The sequence below is a fragment of the Schistocerca gregaria genome, chromosome 8, assembly GCF_023897955.1.
Source record: "Schistocerca gregaria isolate iqSchGreg1 chromosome 8, iqSchGreg1.2, whole genome shotgun sequence".
Lineage (NCBI taxonomy): Eukaryota > Metazoa > Arthropoda > Insecta > Orthoptera > Acrididae > Schistocerca > Schistocerca gregaria.
In genome coordinates this window covers 434883023-434902262 of record NC_064927.1, presented here as the reverse complement: position 1 = coordinate 434902262, position 19240 = coordinate 434883023, and positions in this window count along the sequence as shown.

The window sequence follows — 19240 nt, the reverse complement described above, 5'->3', positions numbered from 1 at the left end:
TATATGTTCTACACGAATGAAGACAGAAGTTTACGGTAAGTTTTAAACTTACACATGACTCACTACATAGTTGTGCATCTTGAGACACACAGTTTATCGCAAGCCGACTCGTATAAATTTTTTTACACCATGAACAAACTCTAGGGATTGGTCGATGAGAGGATACAGAACAAAAAAGGTCTTACGAAGTTATGTCCGGAAATATATGATTTCCACGCTAGAGATCATTTATTCAATCATACTTTGTTGGCAGCCCTGCAGCCAGGCGACGGCGCGAGTTTTGGTGTTCTAGTAAAGATAAGTGATTTTAGATTATAAAACATATAGTTTACTATTGATTACGTGTTAAATGGGTGTATTAGTATGCCTTTTAAGTGTACCATTAAAGGTTTCATTTATATTTAAGTAATACAGCAGAATACGTGAAAAGATCGTACAGTCGTATTTTCTGTTTACGTTTTGCCGCAGCAAATCTATAGAATTTCGTTTAGTTGTTCTTTGCTCTCTCCAGCGATTTAACTATAGCGTACCTCTTCATTATTTAACTAGCATTTCCGGAAAGTAGCATAAACTCTAAGTTGTTGTTTCAGAAACATTGCACTGTTTTTTTTTTTTTTTTTTTTTTTTTTTTTTTTTTTTTTTTTTTTACACACAGATGCGTGTTGGCCTAATTTGTGGAACCATATTTTCGTGTTTATCTGTAATTTAACTGACTTATTCTTAATAAACTATTACGTTTATCATTAGTGCAAAGTGCTTGACTTGCCGTAGAACTGTTAGGTCGGGGCTTTGGTGTGATGGGTGCTGTAGTTTTTTCCATGTGGGTGACTGTAGTGGCGTGGGAATAAGGGAAGTAAATGAGACTGATCGGTGGTTTTGTAGTAGAAATAGGAAGATACTAGAACAAGAATGCAAAATTGCCGCCCTTCAGGCAAAGGGAGATCTTGTCAGATTAAGGAGGGAGAAGGGTAAAGAGAGGTGAGAAGTGGCAAAAGGCAACAGGAGGAACAGGGCTAGAACTTTGTCTGACAGTTTCGTGGTGAATGTGGAAAATAGATATGACCTGATGCTTCAGTTAGAAGCTGGTGAGCCTCAATCAGTTGCGTATGTAGACAGGCCACAACAAACTTTCAGCAGCAAATTGAAAAGTAAGACTGTAGGGAAATCAGTAAAGAAAAAGAAAGTGTTGTTGTTACGTAGTTCCCATGGCAGATGTGTTGGCCAACTTTTGCAGGATGAACTAGAATCAGAATACCAGGTCACCAATTTTTTTAAACCTAGTGCTAGTCTGGAGCAGGTGACAGAGGATTTAGGATCACTCTGCAAAGATTTCACTAAGGAAGACACTGTGGTTATAGTGGGTGGTGCAGAGATCCTGGGCACAGTATAGAGTGTGACCTGGAAAAGATTACATCAGCATCGAAGCATACTAGTGTTGACTTTGTATCTGTTCTTGGGCGCCATGACCGACCTCATTTGAAATCTTCTGTCAAGAGAGTTAATTTGGAGTTGGAACGGTTGCTTATGTCGGGTGCAGGGTCACATCTTGGTGTGGTTCCTGTTGATTCTCTCAATAGGTGGGATTATAGTAGGCACGGCCTTCACCTCAACAGGAAGGGGAAGGGTAAATTGGACGGAAAATAGCAGGAAAGTTAAAGGGGGGAGGTACGGTCACGAGTAATAAAATATCTGTGGTTATAGGTTTCAGAAAAACCCCTTTTTTAGGGTAGCAAGGACAGAAGGAAACCAAATTTTCAGGGAGGTTAGGACTGAGACAAGCCTTCAGTTTGAGAAAGGAACCAAAAAACATAATTCTAGCTTATTACATCAGCATAAACAGCCATTGGTTAAGAATTTTCAACAGTCAGCAGATTTTCTAACTCTACCCAATTTTAACTCAGTCAATGTGAAATGTCAGCTATCTTTATTGCATCAAAATATTCGAGGACTGAGAAATAAAATTAATGAATTACCTATTTGCATAGTTGAATTAGAGTCTTCAAACCCAACTGATATAATCTGCATCTCTGAACATCATGTGACCACTGGTGTGGAACTTTTAAGTGTTACAGGGTTTAGGTTAGCATCTAACTTTTGTAGATCAGAAATGGAGAAAGGAGGAGTTGCCACGTTCATCAGAACCTGTCATACATTTAAGAATATAGACATTCATAAATTTTGCCTAGGACAGCATATGGAAGCAGGTGCAACACAGGTAGAATTTAACAAAAAATCCTTCATAATAATAAGTGTATAACGAGCACCTGCAGGTAACTTTAATCTGTTTGTAAACCATCTTGAAGCTGTACTGGCTCATTTAACAACCAAAAGCAAAGAAATAGTGGTTGCTGGCGATTTCAATGTAGATCTCCTTAAAGATTCTCCCAATAAGAACTTATTTGAGTTAGTAACACAATCATTCAACTTAATTCCCACTCTAAAGTTCTCTACTAGGGTAGCCAACTGCTCACAAACAGCAATTGATAATATCTTTATAGAAAAGTCCAATGAACAAAATTATATTACAAAACCAATAGTCAATGGCCTCTCCGATCATGACATGCATTTCCTTCTGATAACTGTTAATACTGAACAGGATATAAAATATGTTACATCTGAGCTCAAGAGGGTAACCAGTAAGGCAAAAATTGATTATTTTAGGACACTCCTCAAAGACATTCATTGGACTGATGTTTACAGTGCTCATGGCATGAATGAAAAATATAACACTTCTGCTAATAAAGTGCTTACCTTATTCGAACACTGTTTTCCCCCAAAACTTACCAAGGTTGGAGAAAAGTCTAGAAAGAAGCCATGGATTACTCAAGGAATAGGGGTATCTTGTAAAACAAAAAGAAAACTGTATCTGTCGATCCAAAACAATTCCGATGTTGATGCTATAGCAGATTACAAGAAATACTGCAAAATATTAAAGACTGTAATACGGACATCAAAGCAAATATATTACAAGGAAAAGATAGTCAATCAGATAACAACATAAAGACAATATGGGATATAGTGAAGGAGGAGACCGGTAGAACCAGACATGAAGAGGGAAAAATAGCATTAAGAATAAATGATACATTGGTGACAGATGTGTACAGTGTTGAAGAACTTTTTAACAAACATTTTATACCTGTTATTGAAAAGATGGAGTTGTCAGGTTCTGTAGATGCTGCTATGGAATACTGCAGACCAGACATTTCAAGTAACTTTCAGAACCTCACTACCCCAGCAGAAATAATGTTCATCATAAAATCTTTAAAATCAAAAACATCTAGTGGGTATGATGAAATATCAACAAAGCTAATTGAAGAACGTGATTCTGAGTTTAGCAACGTATTAAGCTATCTGTGTAACCAGTCGTTTATCAGTGGAATATTTCCTGAATGGTTAAAATATGCTGAAGTTAAGCCATTGATTACGAAGGCAGATACAGAAATAGCATCAAATTTCCGTCCAATTTCACTTTTTTCAGCATTCTCAAAAAATTTAGAAAAAGTAATGAACAATCGGCTTTGTAACCATCTTATCTCAAATAACAGCTCAGATTTCTAAAGGGCTCTGATATTGAGAAGGCTATCTACATTTACAGTGAAAATGTGCTTAACTCATTAGATAAAAAATTGCAGGCAACTGGTATATTTTGAGGTCTGTCCAAGGCATTTGACTGTGTAAATCACAATATCCTTTTAAGCAAATTAGAATATTATAGAGTGACAGGAAATGCTGCAAAACGCTTGAAATCTTATATCTCTGGCAGGAAACAAAGGGTGTCTTTAGGAAAGAGACATGTATCAAGCTATCAACTTCATCCAACTGGGAACTTATTACATGTGGGGTCCCACAAGGTTCCATTTTACGGCCCTTACTTTTTCTTGTGTATATCAATGACCTTTCATCAGTAACATTACCAGATGCCAAGTTCGTTTTGTTTACCTATGATACAAACATTGCAATAAATAGCAAATCAAGTGTAGTCTCAGAAAGATCAGCTAATAAAATATTTGTGGTCATTAATCACTGGTTCCTAGCCAATTCTTTGTCACTAAACTTTGAAAAAACACACTACATGCAGTTCAGAACTTGTAAGGGGTGTCCATGAGTATTGCCATACGATGACAAGCAGATAGAAGAAGTGGACAGTGTTAAATTCTTGTGACTACAGCTTGATAAGAAATTCAACTGGGAAAGGCACATCACAGAACTACTGAAGCGTCTTAACAAATCTCTATTTGCAATGCGAATTGTGTCAGACATAGGGGATATGAAAATGAAAGAGCTGGTATACTATGCTTACTTTCATTCCATAATGTCATATGGGATTATTTTTTGGGGTAATTCATCAAGCCAAGCTAAAGTTTTCCACTCACAAAAAACTTGCAGCTCGTAATTTGCAAGCTCCAAGTTATTCTGTGTTTAACTAAGAAGATTGTGGTGTGAACTCAAGAAAATCCTGCAGAAGCCTGTTTAGGGAACTAGGGATACTAACTACTGCTTCCCAATATATTTATTCTTTACTGAAATTTGCCATTAAAAGTATATCACTTTTTCAAACCAACAGCTCAATTCATGGAATCAATACCAGAAATAAGAATAATCTTCACAAGGATTTAAAGTCACTTAGCCTTGTACAGAAAGGTGTGCATTATTCAGGAACACACATTTTCAATAACTTGCCAGCAGCATAAAAAGCTTAACAACCAATGGAATTCAGTTTAAGAGAAGCATAAAGGATTTATTGGTGGCCAACGCCTTCTACTCCATTGATGAATTTCTCAGTAGAATCAACTGATAAGTACAACATAGCTTCTGCACAGTTTCAGTGCAGTAATGTGTTCATTCTAAATAAGTGTGTCTGTGTGTATGTGTGTGTCTGTGTATGTATGTGTATGTGTGTGTATGTGTGTATGTGTGTAAGTACAATCTAACTTCTGCACCATTTCAGTGCAGTAATATGTTCATTGTAAATAAGTATTATAGCAGTTGTGTTACACATTTATTACCTTATAAACAAATAAAACCTTTTTTATTTTAAATTCAGTGCATTAGTATTTATAAAATGATCCTTTCATATAGTGTTCATTAAAAATGACGATCATTCCACTTGGGACCTGTGGAATGGTATATTAGCTTATTTGTTTGAGTTGTAAATGTTTGTCATGTATTGTTTTTCTGGCATGTCCTACATCCTGGAAGACTCCTCACTACGGATCAATTGGAATGAAAGTAAATCTAATCTAATCTAATCTACAGAGACAGCGGTCTTATACGCGCTGTACCATGCAGCCACAGTTACAACAACCATGGTTTCCTCCTGGAGGGTGGTACTGTGTTTCTCAGACGTCACGCCCTAGCGCCCTCTCCTGCCATGGTAATTGGTAAAGTTGTGTCTGATTCACTCCTCTTGCTGACGCACCTTGTAGTGGGTGTGATACAGCGTTGTAGCATGGTTCCATATTCGAACCGAGAGCTTGCTTACATGATGTTTACTTACGGAAAGGCAAATGGCAAAGTGTGGCGGGAAGCGAGATTGTATCAGAAGAACTCTCTGCCGACAACATCCACAGCATTCAGTGTTTACAACAGTGTCTCAGACAGGGTCGTTTCAGGAAGCAGGAAGCCATGAAGGACGTACCCCAAATGTTCGGACCCCAAACTTGAAGGAAAAAGTGATTAACCCAGTGGAAGGCGACCGTCGTGTCAGTATGAGGCAGTTGGCCCGCCAGTACAGATGGAACATTCTCCATGACAATTTTTACTGTCCTTATCGATTACAACGTTTGCACGGTTTACTAGCTGAATTGTGGCGGCTGGCACTAGGGTGTTCTACTTGCATCGCTGATATCGATATTCGGCTGCCTCGCTATCTTTGACTGCTCCTCCCGGCGGGTTTTATGGGTCAACGAGTGACGGGAGAGTCTCCGGTCGGCGTTCATCGAGCCAACTTGTGTTGAAAACAAGCCGGCTTCCCTAACCGTGGTGCACGGGCCTCGCCGTGCTCGCCGTCCATGTCTGTTGTCGCGCCGGATGTACGGTGCCGATCACTGGGCACCTTGACGTGCAAAATTCTGGTGGGTTCGTCGTCTCACGCTGAACAGCTCCCCAGCTCGTAATTTGCAAGCTCCAAGTTATTCTAACCCTTAACTACTCTAGCGAAATGCTCATACACTAATACTCCAGTGGGGTCTCGGACAACGCAAATAAGAAAAACCAAACTGTAATGTAAGGAAATTTTATTTTGAATTGCACTTTTATCACTGAATGTTATAAAATTTTTTACATATTTAAGACATGATTACAAACAATTTTGGCACACTGAAAATCTGTGGTTGGGGCAAACATGTTTTGAGCATTTTTCACACACTATTTTCGTTTTCTTGTCCACATTTCTTGCGCACATGTAGCATCTTGCTTTCCTCATGGGTTCTGGCTCTGAAGATGTTGAGGTAAGAGGAGTACCACCAAGTTTAACAACAACGTCTCTCAGTTCACGAGAAAGGGGTCGGACATCTCGACATTGTATGTGGGGCTTTACTAAATCCATTCCAAGCTTTTGTAGCAATTCTCTTCTTTTTAAATCATTTGTTTCATCAAGGTGTTTGGCGCACTGAAGCAAGACAGCAGCATTGACTCCTACTATGTTTAGAATGGCATAAAATACAGACATTGGCCATCTGCGTGTTCGCCGTGATAACGAACAGTTGGCGCACATTTGGTCAGGTGCGTCCACTCCTCCTTTTGTGGCGTTGTAATCAGTGATCATTTCAGGTTTTTTTCTGTTGAGTACTAATTATCTGACCGTAATGCATAGATGAAAGCAACACAACTGCTCGACCTTTCCGAGGAACATAAGAACAAATTGTCTTTACTTCGTTATGGCCAAATAATGCGCATTATACTGGGCGCTTTCTGTTTGGTATGATTTCTTCTGGCATCTGCGGTTTATTTTGCTTTACAGTGCCTAAGACAGTCAACTTTTTGGCTTCTAGTTGATCACAGAGTTCAAGTGACATGAACAAATTGTCTACTGTCACATGTCTATTGCTTCCCTCAATTGGTGTTATTAATTTCAAAACATCCTGTGTTGGGATTGATAATGGACTTTTATGTCTCCCTTTTCCTGTGTATACAAATGCATTGCATAAATAGAACGTGAGTCACAAAGGCACATAACTTTGAGGCCGTATTTGGCTGGCTTCTTGGGCATATACATGCGAAATTTGCACATACCACGAAAGGGTACTAACATTTCATCGGTTGCCACGTACGCTCCTGGAGTATAATACTTTTGACATTTGTCTATAAGGAGTTCCCAAACATCTCTAATAGCTGCAAGTCTGTCATCAGCCTTCCTAGCATCTGTTGTAGCAGCACAATCGAATCGCAAACAAGACAAAATGAATAAAAGTCTCTGAACGCTCATAGTGGCTCGAAACACATCACGAGCAGTTCCATCATTAGCAAAAAGTCCAACAACATTTTCGTGATTTGATTTCATTACTCCAGATAATGAAAGCGGACCCAGAAATGCTCTCAGTTCTATTATATCTAGCGGCTTTATGAACGCTGGCTTAGGAGCTCTGTACTTGTTTGACATTTGTATTGGTGAGTATTGGTTGCAATAAATCTTCACTAATGAACAGTTCCCAAGCAAATGATATGTCAGCTGAATCAATCGTTTTTGCTTCACGTTTACCACCTGGAAGATGACTAACTATATTGTGAGCACGGGTTCGAGTTGTAGGAGGAGCTTATTTTGACCACTTGTAGCAGTGCTATTTTCCAAAAAAAATATTTGTAAGCGGAAGGTCTAATGCACGCCTCTTCATCTGATTCTTCACAACTACTTTTTGATGTAGCTTCAGAGGTGGAATCATGATCACTTAGTATAAATTCATCCTCATCTGCTCTGGTTTCGTCATCAGATTGCAAAAACGCAGGATCATTCACTATTCTTTCCAACTCGTCATCTGTTAATGACTTCGATGATGCCATTCTGAAAAATAATGCATTCAAACTCACATAACCCTGACAATTAACGTTATTATGGAAAGTGTGCTGTTTTCGAAGTACTCTAAGATTTCAGTCGCGTAAAAAACTAATTGACATAGCCAAAAACAACTTACGTTAATACTCTGGTGGGGTATTCTGAGACCTCTTTCTCTTATCTCACACAATAATACTGGAAACACCGCATTCAACATTGCGCGTTAAAAGGTAGCACTACACTGAGGATTACCAAGAACATAGGAACTATCTCTTGTTCAGTTCACGTGCTATGTGTTGTACATCTACATCTACACCTACATCTATCTACATGCTATATATTGTACATCTACATCCATACTCCGCAAGCCACCTGACGGTGTGTGGCGGAGGGTACCCTGAGTACCTCTATCGGTTCTCCCTTCTATTCCAGTCTCGTATTGTACGTGGAAGGAAGGATTGTCGGTATGCTTCTGTGTGGGCTCTAATCTCTCTGATTTTATCCTCAAGGTCTCTTCGCGAGATATACGTAGGAGGAAGCAATATACTGCTTGACTCTTCGGTGAAGGTATGTTCTCGAAACTTTAACAAAAGCCCGTACCGGCCTACTGAGCGTCTCTCCTGCAGAGTCTTCCACTGGAGTTTATCTATCATCTCCGTAACGCTTCCGCGATTACTAAATGATCCTGTAACGAAGCGCACTGCTCTCCGTTGGATCTTCTCTATCTCTTCTATCAACCCTATCTGGTACGGATCCCACACTGCTGAGCAGTATTCAAGCAGTGGGCGAACAAGCGTACTGTAACCTACTTCCTTTGTTGTCAGATTGCATTTCCTTAGGATTCTTCCAATGAATCTCAGTCTGGCATCTGCTTTACCGACGATCAACTTTATATGATCATTCCATTGTATTCTATCGTCTGGGGTTCTCCGGGAGCCCACTAGAGCAGTTAAGTGCTAATAAGATTGTTGAAACTTATTGTGGCATGGGTAGCTGCCGGAGATGGTTATGAACTTGGTTCCACTGTGGCTATTTTAAGCAGGCTGATGTTCCTCATTTCGTTTCACATCATTTGTGGAGTGTGTGTTTTAAGTGGTTTTCATGCAAGTTTTAACTTGTTTTAGGAGATATTGACCGCTTGGGGACTGGTTGCCGTTGTGTAGAGTTAATGGTTTAATCATTTGTCACGGCAGGATTTGGTATGTTTATTTAATGTTGAAAGTGCCTTAAGGCAACTGCAAGTTTCCTGCTATTTTACTGGGAGAAGGGTACTGTTAGAGTATTCCTCCATAAGAATTTGGGGGCATGCTTATTATATATTTCAGTGTGGCTGTGACCTGACCTTGTATTCATTGAAATCTATTTGTGCTGCAGTCCATTTGTTAAGTCTGCTCGTTTCCTGGCGTCGATGCTGTTATGGATTCGTGTCAGGACCGCGCATTGTGAGGCGGGTCAGACTATATATAAATAGCTACCGCCTGCTTGTGAGCCTGTGCACAAGCCGTGGGGAGTGAACGCTCGTATTGCCTGCCGGCCGCAGCGTCATTGCTTCCAAATACTGCTGTGGGCCTTAACGCTGATCTCTAAGGTTAAGTGAGCCCACTTTGTTAATACTCTCGTTTCCGTAAGTTATTTTACTGGTTATTACTAGCCATTCTTATTCAACACTTATGTTAATCATTTGTGTATCTTTAATGAAGGTGCAACTTGTCATTTTTCCTTTTTTTTGTGACCTTGGTTGGCCCACTTTGCATTTTTAGTTTAAGCATGTTCACTGTGGACCTATATGTCGGCAGTTCAGTTTTATTAAGGTTTAAGATCTTTGTTTTCTTAATGAAGCTGTGGTATTATGTGGCTGTGTAACTTTGGGTTGGAAGTGTATAGTATTACTAGCCTTCCGAGATATGGTAAAACAAGAACGATTGTTCATGATTGATTATTCATCGTGCCTACTATCTATGTTTTTGGTTGCGGATGCAAAATACGATTCTTATTCGTCTTAATTTAATTAAATTAAAGAGAAAATTTGTAGATTGCATTAGTAAGAGGGCAAATGTCCGAACTGAAGTTTATAATAAAGTCTCTTTTGAGTCAAATAAAAGTTGTAAAACAATCAAAAGCTTGTCCATCACCAGTGGGCTTCCTATTTTCTTAAATAACTGTGGTGAGACTGTAATTTTGATTTTCTAGAGAATTGAGTAGTACCACGGTTCACTAGCGTCAGACCTTCCGCATCTGGAACAGTTTTGTCTCTGGTTTCTTCACCAGGCAACTACAATTCCGGGATTTGTGTCATCCATCCTATTCACAAATGAGGAGAGGTATCTTCAACTCTCATAACAGCCATCTATGGGGTACTATGCAGAACCGCTGTGGTATAGTGTGACAGCGAATCATGAGCATTGGTGCAGCTGGAATGTGTGGATGGGATAATTGCCGACTATATTTTGGGACTTGACTTCCTTTCATGTGTGCTAACAGGCCGGAACTATCGGTGTTTCTTGCGGGTGCCCTTGCGTCCCTTGCTGGATGAAGTGACACTAATGATTCGAAGGGTTATGTGGCTGCTACATGACGGTGCTTCAGCCTGCTTTGCCGTAAACGTCTGGACGTATCTCAATCGTGTCTTTCCTGGTCGATGGATGGGACGAGGGGATCTAATTGCATGGCCCGCTTCACCGGATGTCAACCCTTGCGATTTCTGGTTATGGGGACATCTATAAGGTATCGTGTATGCATAGCCCATTCCAGTTGTGGAGACACTGGAACAGCGTATTCATTTTACCGTTGACACTGTTCGGATGCAGCCTGGCCGATGCGTACGTGTGACACAAAATATGCTACGGCGCGTACATACATGCGTTGAGGCACACGAAAACCTTGTTCAGCACATACTGTAACTGTGGCTGCATGATACAGAGCGTATTACAACACAGTCTCTGTAAGAGTGTATGATTGAATAAACGGCCTCTAGCATGGAAACCACGCATTTCCGGACATAAGTTCTTTACACCTTTTTTTTTGTTTCGTGTTCTCTTATCGGACAATCCCTAGAGTTTGTTCACGGTGGAAATAAAGCACCCTGTATTTACATGCAAATAGCTGCCTAAACCATTTCCAGCCGATGAGTGTCCTCAGAACTTTCTTTCACAGAGGACACAATATTGCTGACGAGAGCAATCTGCAGTGTGAGCTTCTACACTTACAGGGAGTTTCCGAAGCAGATGGGTACTCTACTACACGACAGATACGTACGGCGCCACGAATGAAACCTACGGTGGTCGTAAGAAATGAGGAAGAAGTTGAAACGTCCCCTCAGAAAAATTGTACACGACTGGTCTATATGAAACGTCCCCTTTGAAAATTTATACAAGACTGTGCTTAAACTGACACACAATATTTTTAGCGCAACGCAATCTGACTTTCAATAATCCCTACAAAAGAATGGCCCTGACTAGCATTAACCTATACGTTTCACAAATCACTTACCTCACAAAAATCTTCGTTACTCAAGCTACTGCAATACAGCGAGCGCCACTACTGCCAGCTAAATAAAAGATTCAAACTACTGAAGGCACTAACTACTGATAGGCATAGTTAGCAAATGAAAGATTTTAATAGAGAACAAACAATGTATTTACCTTAATAGTCATAATATATATAGCAGTTCATGACACCAATTCTTACAAATTTTAAAACTCCGCCATCTCTCTCCCCACGTCCACCACTGCTGGCGGCTCACCTCCAACTGCGCAACGCTACCCGCTGTTAGCATCCAGCTGCCGCTGCCCAACACTACAATGGCAGACAACAATGCAAACTAAACACAGACTGCGCACAGCACACCCAGTGATTTTTCATACCGAGCGCTAAGCGGCGTTACCAATAAGAAAACCTAAACAGCCTACTTACAAAGTCTCAGACAGATTCAAATCCATGGCTATCCTGTCACACGTAGCGCAACTGCCCTAAAAATAAGTCAGATCAAGCTATATTTCATCCTCTACCGACATGCGGAAGGCTGGCGTTTACTGGATGCCTTGCCAGTGTGCCCTTTCGTACATTGGGCGGAAGACTCGTACAGTCCATGAAAGAGTACGGAACACTGCAGGTGAACCTGGCTTTTTACAGCCAGTAAATTTACTGTGACAGAGTGATACATCGGCACCAGCGACTGTATGTGGTATGAAGGTATCAAAATTCTAGCTTCGACTTCATCTTACTTAAACACGGTGGTGAAAGAAGTAGTTGAAATTCGCTTGGCGAATTCGCAACTAAGTCGCTGTAGTGCAGCTAGTAATGATACATCGACATACCACTATGCATCGATCGCGTAGTCACAGATTCAGTTTGTGCATACCCTTTACCGCCGATCAACGTGTCTGGCGTGGTGGCTGAATAGTGCCATGTTAGAAGCCAAAAATAAAATAAAATTTAAAAAAGTGACTGGTGCTTGTATCTGCTAGTTGTAAGGAACGTGTTCTGTAGCTTAAGTCTGTCGACGCTGTCTGCAGATGACCGAAAGATATACGGCCGAAATATTAGAAGAAGAAGAAACAGAGTTTGTGACACTGCACTTACGAAATTTGAAGTTGATTTCAAAGGAAGAATCCGATTTTACTGGGCTATGTCTTCTAGATGCATGCACATAGAAACCTCACCTATATTTTGAAACTATAATTAGTATTAAAGATGTTATTTACCTTTCACGAATGTTCACCGTACCCTCCATCGGACGCTTGACTAACATCTAGATAGTAGTGAAACTTATGTAGTATGGCTGAGTCTGTTACAACCCCCCGCTCCCCTCCCCTTAAATAAAAATAAAACAAAAAAATTCATACGGTGAGGTGAGGCGACCTAGGAGGCCAATGATGCAGTACGAGATTCCTTCGCCCCATACACGGTAAGTGGTGTGCTACCGTGTTACCTACGAGAATCACGCATTGCATTTGTATCTGAAAAAATGGTAGGGACCTGGGATCTAGTTCAACGTCGCGATTATGTTTCTTGGGAACAGAAAACAGTTTCATCCACCTTGTAGTAAAATCTATTTTTCAGTCCAGTTCACGCGTGCCGTGTTAGGAACCCAATAATGGTTCTGGATCGGATGAACTGTAGCAGAAACAGGCTAAACAGCTGTAAAGCGTGCAACTAAATTTTTAATGCATTAGTTTAACTGAGCTGTTAATTGAGTGGCGGTTGTGAGTGAAAACTTCAATTTATTGTCACATTTTTTACAAATTCCGTGAAGTCAGTTCTAGTTTGGACAGTTGCACGCAATCCCACTTGCAACAGCCAAGTGATGGTGTTCAACCGATCCGAAATTTCGTTATTTTTGAATGCTTGCTTCACATTATCCAATCAGTCTTTTCGAACGCTCATTTCTTGGTCGTATTGTATAACATGCCAGGTGGGTTTTAATTAATTTGTAAATCACATTTTACACAGAAAAACCAGAATTTCGCGCGTCCGCTTTTCCACTCTGATGTGATTACTTTGTGGCACTCTACGGTCTAGTTTACTCATAATTCCGCGAAATTACAAGCACTTTTCAGACCTCCAACGCACACGTCGTATCAATGTCGTGTCGAGCTCAGAACTGGTTCTAGACTCCACAAAGCGATTCTTCTAGCCCACAAAGTGTGAGCCAATGTTTTGTCTCCTGACTGGCTGAGAAACATGATTGCCAACGACCTGTCAGTATTAAACAGCACTATCCCGCGTCTTTAATTGTGAACCAATCACAACACGATATTTCAAAGACTGATTTATGAAACGAAGAAATTTAGAAAATCCTCAAATACCAAAATACTCCTCTCTTTACCTAATCGAAATATCGTAGTACGTTTCTTTTTCCCCAGAGCCAAGTAAACGTGCGAACTGCAGTTTATAAAATTTCTCTTGGCCGTATGACTCGCTCATGGTTTCTCAAGATAACATAGTCCTTTAACAGGCATGACAATATTAATTTATTATATCATTTTCCATTCGCATCTTCAATCACACTGTTAACTTGACATATAAAATCAGCGTAATCAATGCAAGTCATTGTATCTACGGAAGATAAAATTTGCTGGCCGGTGTGGCCGAGTGGTTCTAGGCGCTTCAGCATGGATGTGTTTGGTGTCCTTAGGTTAATTAGGTTTAAGTAGTTCTAAGTTCTAGGGGACTGATGACCTCAGCAGTTAAGTCCCATAGTGCTCAGAGCCATTTGAACCATTTTGAAGATAAAATTTAGTCTCCAAAATATATTGTTTTGACTACTTAGGTTTCCATAGTCTGTACGGTAGCGACATCGTTCGGCGACAGCTGTTACTACTTGCATAAAGCTCGGACTACCCAACTGTCCCCAAACAGCCGTGACTCATCCTATGTATGAAGCCACTCACTACCATGATACTACTAAAGTAGCGATTATAGGCGCTACGTCGCACTGGTAGTGGTAATGCACCAAGCGTAAAGAAAACAATTTTTAAACACAGAGTGCAAATTGAAAGTAAACTCTTTGAACTTTGGAACGTAAGAAAATCGTGATGTTGGTGCTTACTGGTTTGCATAGCACTTTTTGGCTACTTCGAGACTGATATTCCAAAAACCACCATGAGCGTACACTTCGTTCATTAATAAAAACTTTCAAGACACTTATGTGAAGACTGAAGCAATAAACGAAAATTTGTATCACAGGCGGGATTCGAACCTGTGACTCCTGCCCACTATGTATATGCGTTAATCACTACTCCACAGCGGCTTTGCCCAACTCCCCCCTCAATCCAAATTCCGATTCACTCCTCAGCCAGCTTGGTATTCTCCATAAACTCGAACAGAAAGGATGTTTGAGACTTGAAAAGGTTCATTTGATTAAAGCACCTATGCCCGGGTTTGAGCCAGGATCCCTCGTTTCGTTCGACTCTGGGGTACTATTCCAATACCTTTGCAGAGCCTCTGCATTACTGTTCGAATATAGGAGGATACCAAGTGAGTTGAAGCGTGAATGGGAATTTGGATTGAGGAGGGAAGCGTCCCAGGGTAGTCCATGCAGTTACGCAAAGCCACTGTACAAGGGTGGCGTAGTGGTTGGCGCATTTTTCTAGTGACCAGGACACCGAGGTTCGAATCCAGGTCTTGGTAAAAATTTTCATTATTATTTCAGTCTGCATGTAGACATAATAAATGTCTGAGACTTCAGGTCTCTGGTAGCATATAGTTTCATTTGAATTGCAATATAGTAGATACTCCTACACAACCTTTAAAATAAGAAAGTGAGCATTATCAAATCAGCAAGCAGGAGGAATTGTTCACAAGGGCAACCAAGGCCAAATCGACAGCAACTAAAGAGGAAGAAGCACACGCATTAACTAACATATGGTAACTGGCAAGAGCTCAGATCATGGCCCAAACGGTTGCTCGAATGAATACAGATCTAAAACAGACACGCAGAAAAACATATACACAGAAAATATATTAAATTTACACAAGATGTAAATGGAAAATAGGACACGGGCCCCCAGCCGTGACAGCGGAGTTTTAAAGGTACCTAAACCTAGGAAACACATGCACCGGTTGTGCAGGTAAGATAAGTCGTCCGCAAACAGGACGAGATAAAATAGAGACCCTCTTACAATCGGCTAAATGTAGTGTAACGACGTAAGTTTTGTATCAATGATTTTCTTTTGACATATGACCATGTGCAGACTTCGTCACCTACGTCAGTTACAAAACACTTCAAAATTATTTAAATTCTTTTTAAAGTTGTCTCTGAATGGTACTTGAACGAAACTGTAACTAAAAACATCATCATTTGAGCATGCGCAGAATAACGTCACTCCGTCCAATTGGTTTGCGCAAACTGTTTTCAATTTAGATCTCGTTTGTTTCTTCTCACACATTATATTAATGATAGTTACCTGCTTTAATAAATATTAAAACCACATTGAATAAACTTTTAAGACTCAAACTCGCGATGAACGGTGTAAAAAATTAATAATCTTGTCAAATAAATCGGTAATACTTCTTCCTTAATGTAATTCTTCATAAATAAATTCTCGGAACACGTATTTAAACTTTTGTAGTATACACTAGTTTATTATCTTCCTATATACTACTTACAGACGTGAACCTGAGCCTTGGCAAGATAGGACTGAACATTTACAACATGATTAAACTTTCTACGACGTCATTGTTGTAGAAACATTACAAATTCTTTTTTTTCAGTTTTTAGAAGCACGACGTAAAAACTCGGTTTCAGGATCTTCTATTGCTCTTTGGCTGTCGACCCGCGATGTATAGTGGCCAGCAATTTTCTCTCTGGTCCCGGCAGTGAAGATGCTGTCTCCGTTCGTTGCGCCGCCCTCTCCGTACATGAAACATAAAAATAAATACAAAACTTTAGATAATTCACAAATATTACAAAATACATAAACAAAACACTAAATTAAACTTATATTCACCTGCAAACTGGGCTGACACTGGTGGTGGATGGGTGACGCTTCAACTTCGCGTCCCACTACATAAATGCAGGGGAGACGGAAGGCATGTGGGCTTCAAAAATTTGATTTTTAGATTTTAGCATATTTGAAATGCCTGGTCTTTCCTGCGTGAAACAGGTTTTGTTTTTCATAAATACGACAATTTTTTCCTGAGATATGATGGTTTTCCTGGCGCTCTGTGCAATCTGGAGACGGTGACAGCAAGGCTTATGATCGGGTATGTGCAGGACAACCCTATAGTCCTAATGTCACAATTTCTAAATTAGAGTGCATTGGATATGTCCAGTAGCGAATGGGGTTCAGGTTGAGAAGATTATTCAAAGAAAAGTCAAAAATAGTATTAGAAGATGGCAAGGTAATGGGTGGTAAAACTCGCCTGACAAATGTTGAAATAGACTGATTACAGAATTATTATGGCTTGGCCATAAGAAGAAATGTAGGGAATTTAGAAAACATGAAAAAAGCTATATGGGCTATCTTTTTCCATGAGCTTTCAACAAATGAAAATCCAGTGCACGGTCTTTGCCTGAATGATCCTGACACTTGATGCAAGTACAAAAAAATGGCTTTGAGCACTATGGGACTTAACATCTGAGGTCATCAGTCCCCTATAACTTAGAACTACTCAAACCTAACGAATCTAAGGACATCACACACATCCATGCCCGAGGCAGGATTCGAACGTGCGACTGTGGCGGTCGCTCGGCTCCAGACTGTAGCACCTAGAACCGCACTGCCACTCCTGCCGGCTGCAAGTACAAGAGAAGTGTAGGATATGACCACAAACATTCTTTACCTGCATCAGTAATGAATGGAATTAAACCCATATTTATAGATCTTTGTAAAGATACCTTGTTGAATAAATATCTTCATGGGCAAACCCAAAATTTAAATGAATGTGTGAATTCTGTCATTTGGAACCGGTTACCGAAAACTGTATTTGTTTAGCTTACAACCCTCAAATTTGGTGTTCATGACGCTATTTTATGCTTCAATGATGGTGCATGTAATTAGAAAGCTGGATGTTTATGGGCATAAAATCTAGTGGAAATACAGCAAAATCTTTGGTGCATGTAGATAAAGAGAGAATTCGCAAAGCAGATATTGCTAATTTAAAATCCACAAAAGAAGCCAGGCAGAAAACAAGAGGGATCAAGAGAAGAAAAGAAGATCATTATGGTTCAGATGATGCTCAGTATGGCGCAGGAAAATATTAGTGGTAAACAATTCTCATCAATAGCTACACTATAATTGCATTATTAAAGTTTAAATGGATTTTTCTTAAAACTACTTGTTTTAACTTTCAGGTACCATTATTTGATAAACTAATGGGATTAGAAACATGAAATTTGGTCAATTTGTACTGCAGATGGTAATAAGTTGCTACAAGTAAATTGAGAACCACCAAACATTCAGAAACTGTTTTATAATAATTAATGTACAAAAAGTTAACTTTTACTAGTGAAAGTATAAATTTTTTCTTCAAAACCATAAGAGGTGTTCATTTTCTTGTAATTCGAGGCATATATGTTTGCAGTAAAAAGTTCATTGTTTTGTCACTTATAGTTGTTTTGAAAAGTGTACCTATTCAAAGGGTAAAATAGCATTGGCAGAATAGGGATAAAAATTGCCTTCCGTCTCCCCTTATCTTGACCATGTCTTTATTTCTGGATGCTCATCCACATTAAGAGTGTTGGACTAAACAACTGCCAGCAGTACAAGAGAAATCAGATTACGACAAGAACATCAAGAGGAATTTAGTTGCAAGCCACAGGGGTTTCACGAATCACGCCTTTAATTGGAGATAAAATCTATGCTTTAACCGTGGTCACGACGGTAATTCGTGTAGCCGATGCACCTTTGCAAGGCACACAGCTGTAAATGCCGTATCGCCTCTTTTCAGGATCTCACTGGTGCAGGTAGCCACCTCGCTTGGCTGTTCTTTATCCATTGCGCATCGAGTCGGGGATTCACACAAGATATGCTGCTCACCTTTTGACGTGCGTCAGACTTTGGAGAATTAAGGATGGCCCATGTAACCTGGTTCACCAACCAAGGCAGAGGGACCCAGGCCTAATCAGAGTATGGCCCGCTACCACACAGGCAGAGACAAGCGGCTAATCTGTAGTAGGCTTACGCACGCACCTCCACGTAAATGGGGCGAAAGGACGACCACGGCAAGCAAGCTGAAGTGACACACAGTTTCTCATTCCCAGATAGTCAACTCCCAGCAGACAGACCTCTAGCGTCAGCTGCGTGCGCTCTTAAATGCCTCTCGAGGTGTAAGGGTGCCACGTACTGAGACGCGAGAGAAACAGCAGTTACGTAGCGAAACTCACAGATGTTCCGCAAGTAAAGGTATCGATATAAGCGCGCGCACGGCTGCAGCTGTCGAAACGGAGAGCGCAAAGTGCCTTTGTTGCTAAGTTATTCTGATTTCGACTCGATTCACAGTGGGTAAAGGACGGCCAAGCGAGCTGGCTACCTTCACCGGGGAGATGTGACATGGCGTTCCCAGCTGTCTGCTTTGAAAAGGTGCATCGGCTGCACTATTCGCTGTCGTTGTCATGTTTATCGATTTCATCTTCTACCAAAGGCGTGAACCGACTCTCTCTTCACAGTCATTGCGGAGTATATAAAATGTGACCACAGATTAGAGACTGAAAGGGGGCAGCACAACTCTGCATAAAAAAGGATCGCCTTCAAACTCAATTAAGTATGTCTGTATTTTGACGAAGCCCACAAATACATTAATGATGAA